Source organism: Mastomys coucha, unplaced genomic scaffold, assembly GCF_008632895.1.
Source record: "Mastomys coucha isolate ucsf_1 unplaced genomic scaffold, UCSF_Mcou_1 pScaffold16, whole genome shotgun sequence".
In the NCBI taxonomy this organism is placed as follows: domain Eukaryota; kingdom Metazoa; phylum Chordata; class Mammalia; order Rodentia; family Muridae; genus Mastomys; species Mastomys coucha.
The window spans coordinates 1,367,299-1,372,471 of NW_022196898.1; the positions used below are offsets into that span (position 1 = coordinate 1,367,299).

The 5,173-nt window shown below is 43.4% G+C and overlaps 1 long non-coding RNA gene across 1 annotated transcript; it reads right to left on the reverse strand.

The window, feature by feature from the left end:
- Positions 1–435: 435 nt before the first annotated feature.
- Positions 436–4,916, reverse strand: LOC116094005. The gene is made up of 3 exons (XR_004119921.1): positions 4,564–4,916; positions 3,300–3,422; positions 436–1,113 (listed from the first exon to the last, which is right to left on the reverse strand). It is a non-coding gene; the product is annotated as an uncharacterized LOC116094005 (long non-coding RNA).
- Positions 4,917–5,173: the final 257 nt, after the last annotated feature.

Consider the following 5,173-nt stretch of genomic DNA (forward strand, 5'->3'; position numbering starts at 1 on the left):
TGAATAGGGTCCTTCTTATGTGAAGAATTATTGTCAACTCAACTGAAACAAATTCCAGGCTCAACCCCTAATGCTTCTTTTCATGGGCTTAAAAGATTGCTTTTTTTGCACAGTAGGGCATCCAATTATTGTGGCTGTGAGGAGAGGATAAGCATTTTATCTTCTACAGCGTTTAATGATCAAGACTGAATTCCACTGAAACTGTACCCTGTACCCATTGTGCTGCTACGCCAAGGCTGACTTGGTAGAAACTGTTCAAATTATTTACAGCCTTATTAAACAGCGCTGTATACAAACAACCACACCTTATAAACCGAGTCCGGTTTGGGGGGAGGGGAGTCCATAAAGGGATGGTTGATAAGACAGAAGATCTGAAGCTGCCCTGCACAACCCAAAAGGGTCAGCATTCTATCATGGACAAGAAAGTCCTCGCCTCAAACAGACTTGTGGGCCTAAGCCATGTAGAAGGAGTTCTTGGCACTGTGTAAATTCAAAGCTAGCTTGGTTTATCATTTCCTCTTGCTGTTGTGCCACAAAGAGCTGGTTTTCTTCTGCAGTTTCTAAATGAAGCTGGAGAGGCAGTGGTTGTCTCCATGAAGATCGGATGAGTGATCCATCCTCGCTCAAGTGCAGCCCCTGGGAGGCGTTGCCAATACCATGCTTCACTTCTTATCTTCAGCTCTCAGCAGACAACATCTTTGTCTATATTTTTTACAGAGTCATAAATTTTTCAGTTAGGGTACAAATAATAACACTATGTAATTTCCATTTGGTCTCTGTCCTTGGGGTTTTGGGAGAGGAGAAGGGAAATGGGGTCGCCTTGATTGACATCGGCAGTGGGGGTTGGGATTCCTGCAGCCACTGGGAAGTGCAGGAAGCGGGGATGGAGGGAGGACTGTATATAATAGTTGTAAATCCTCAGATGCACTGTCAAAGCAGCAAGCATCATGTAGGCAGAGGGCTCCAGCCCCTGTGACAAGGCCAGAGCAGAGGACCAAGATGGTCAGCCTCCTAGATCCATTAGCAGTGTTCCGATGGCCAGTGTGGAGGGGGCCTAGAAACTGGAATCCCTCCCTCCTCCTCTGCTCCACCTTCTGCCAAATTATTTCACCACTGTATAAAAATCAGAAAAAAAAAATCAGGATTACATCACAGTTTAATTAATACTTCAGGGAAAATTGTCTAATATGCTATCTCTGACACAAAATGCTACCTCTCATCATCCTAGTGACTGTCCTGGGTTATCAGGCGGATTGTTCATACCAACCCCTCCAGGTACAGGGTGACAGTCATAGTCCTCTGCCCAAACCTGATTATATATAAACTTAATTCCAATCATGGCCATCCCGAGTCCATAAAAAGATGTATTTGAGCTATAACTGGTATTTTAGGGACCTTGTTTAAATCTCTCCATGCATCCATCCAGAATGAAATTGGACCCCATTATTTGTAGGGCCACCCATTGTGAATTATCGAGACTTTAACCAGAGCCTTGTATGTTCCTTCTTTGATTCAGGAGAAAGCAGTTAGAAAATGCAAACAAACATTCATTCTTCAGCCCCACCAGTCCCTGTTATAGGAACTCAAGTTCCCAACAAGGGCCCCTTTCTGACCCACAGCCTGCCCCCATGGTGACCTTTTACCTAAAAGACCAGCACTCACCCTGCCACATGAGGACAACATTGCCTGTATTCCTCTCCATTCCAAGGCTCAGAGTAGCATCATTTTTTGCTGTGCTCACCTCCCTACCCACCAGTCAACAACCCTTTCCCGGCATTTCATCTATTTCAGTATTCTCCGATGAAGAAAAGCATTCACTCTGAGGCATGCTTTGAAGCAATAAACAGCTCACTTCTTTGTGGAAAAATAGGCAATTTTCAAGTAACCTTTGGAAGCATCTAAATAACCCACACATATTTATGGCTGAGTGACTCTCTGGATTGAAGAAACTTTCAGCCTGCGTTTGCAAAGATTTCCATTAGCGTCTTTGAGCAGCCTCTCATCTCATTTTAAAACAAATGGCTAGCTCGCAGAAAAGAATTTGGTTTGTTTGTTTGTTTCAGGTTTTTCTCTCTCCTCCTCCTCCTTCAGCTTGCCAGAGATTTGATGTATGCATGAATCAGGGGAAGAAGTTCAATCGGTGACTCTTCACCCAAAGATCTTGAGGTCCTGGGAGGCAGGGGCTCCGTGCAGTCATAGGTCAGACTTATTCTCTCATTTTGAAAGAAGCTCCATTTTGTTTTGCCCACTCCTTCTTCCTTGCAGGAATAATTCCTCAAGGGACAGAGGAGGCTCCAGGCTTCCTCTCACCCAACAAAGCCTCCAAAATGCACTGTTTTTAAAAGGTTTGTTCTCCGGGGCTTGGGGGGGATGCTGGAAGCTATATTTATGTCCAGCTAATCCATTTCTTCCTTTACTTCTAGATTAAGGAATTAATGGACACTACAGCTGCTGTCCTTAGCAATTACTGTAAATTGGTTATAGCCTTAAAAAAAAAATCCATTCACCATCAACAGTGAGAGTCCAAGGTCCTATGCCAAGCATCAGGCACATAGCCTAAGTAATAGATCAGTGTGTCATGGGACCTAAGATCTACACAGTCTGGGCACTGGGGTTTCAACCATAGAGACAGGAGGGAGTAGATGGGGGGAACATACATTATTCGTGCACACAACTTCTCTCAAGGCCCATGATGGACCAAATATAAAGGAAATTTCTTCTTTATTGATAAAAGCTTGTATTGCTTTTAGGTCGTTTCTCAATGTGCTGGCTATTCTAACATTCGATTCAACCTTTTCAGCGGACACAGTAAACACTGGGTGTCAGTAGGATTTGGCTTCTAGAGTTTCCTTGCCTCCTACATCTGGAAGATGACACATTCCATCCCATAGGTCATACCCATCCAGTGTCAAATCTACCACATGCCTTTATCTCTACTACAGTCTATATCTATCTGCCTGTATCAGTTAGGTCTTTCTAGAGGACCAGAACCAGCAGAACATGTTATATGTGGTATGCACAATATATCATTCTTTCTCATTCATGATAAGAGGCTGAGTAAAGCCGTAGTGGCCATGTATACACTCCAGAGGCTGAGAATCTCAGCTGCTATGTCATCCAACAAGCTAGAACGTTGGGTACCAACCATGCAGCCCACAGCTGGTGTTAAAAGGCTCAGAAATTTCCAGGAGACTCACTTGCAGAAAAAGCATGGATGGAAAGCCTGAGGATTCTGGAGTCTGATACCCAGGAGCAATGGCTGTAGCAACAGAAGCTAAGGAAGGGTGCAGCTTACTTACACTGGATGGCTTTCTCTTCTTCCACCTTCTTCCATCATAGCCCACAACTTTTTGGATGGTACTGTCCACATTCAGGGTGGGTATTTCTGCTTCAATCACCATCTCACACTTCAGTTTCTGTCTCTGAAAAAACTCTCACAGACACGTGGAGAGCTAAGTATTACTAGTGCTCGGCACCTATCTCTTTAGTCCTGCCTACAATCAAAACTACCCACCACACTGCCCAATTCTTTATTTGCTATAGTATAGACCTACAATATATCTCAAAGGCATACACAGTGGAGACTTGGTCCTCAACTAGGCACCACTAGGATATAGTAGACACCAAGAGATGGGGCCTATTGGGAGGGTTTGGGTTATGGGGGACATAACCCTAGAAAAGATTATGGGATGTTAGTTTCTTCCTGTAAATGAATTATGCTTAATAGAAATATAAATAATGAATTAATCAAGTGACTGTATTTCTTTACCTTATGCTATTCCCTAATAACTACACAGAAAAAAAAATAAGATTTATTCAAAACTGCACATCAATAGCTGAGCAGTTAGATAATCTACTTTTACTTCCTATGCTAATATGGATACCTCCCAGCCCCATCCCATGATACTTGCATATTATTATTAATCTGGCTCTTTGGACCCCTTCTTCATGGCTCCAATTCCTCCTCCCCTGCCACTTATCTGAATCTCCCTCTCTCCCTCTCTCCTTCCTCTGGTTAGCAGATATCCCGCCCTCCTCTCTATTCTGACCAGCCAATTGGATGGTCAGCATTTATTGACAAGGCAGAGAATAAATGGTAAGAATTGTTTACACAAACTTGAGACAAGAGATTCATGATATAAGCATTGCAAAGCTGTGTCCAGATTGAAACAAGATATGAGGGCATAGAAATCAGGATTTGAGTAACACAAGGGTAAACTTAGCACTGTATACAAAAACACAATGTCTACATCTCCCTTCAATGTCCCAGTTATCAGATGAACAATTCACTCTGCCACATCCTCCTGCCGTGAGGGGCTGCCTTGGCAAAGTACCTAAATCAAAGTAGCCCACCTGACCATAAAGTAAGCCTCCCCAAACTATGAACCAACATAAATCCTTTTTCTTCGTAAGTTCATCTGTCATAGGTATTTTGTTATAGTAATGTAAAGCTATCAAACATATGATCTAACAAAACCTCAGTAATTGTTTCCTTCCCCTTCTTCTACTTCCATGTTTTCAAGGAACTAAAATCTTGGTTCTCAGTTTCCCAGTCCCACTCACCTTGTGAAGCTGAACCAATTGCATCTTGTTCTTCGGCCAACCTGTGAATGAATGGCCTTGATGCAAATGTAACTTGTCTCACAGGAGAAGGGTGGGTGCCATGGTACAAACTATGGGTGCGCTCACTCGCCAAGAGTTTGGGGAACAGTCAGAAGAAGCAGGCACGTCTGAGATTCCTGCCGTACTGTGTAGCAGAGCTTCTCAGTGGGACAATCATTTTCCCTATTGGGTCAGGTACAGGGAAACACCCTGAGCAGAGGCTGAACACAGATGGGCCATCTCCAGGTAGAAACCCATTTAGAGATTCACGTTCACTCAGACCAAGCAGATAACCAACATGGAAATCGCTGCTGTTCCCTGATGGGGGTCGCCCAGTAACCCATGTTTTCTTTCTCTGGAGTTCACTTGAGAGTCAAACCTACCACTTAGCTGATAACAGCTCCTTGTAGCTTTAACCAAAACAGCAATAATCTTTCTGGTTTCAGCCTGCTTGTTTGACCTCTCCTTAAAATAATTGCCAAGTTGGGCTTTAAACGTCTAGAAGAGAATCAGATAAAAAGCATCAACGGGATTAAGGCAACATTTCATCATTGCTGTAACAGTAACCACC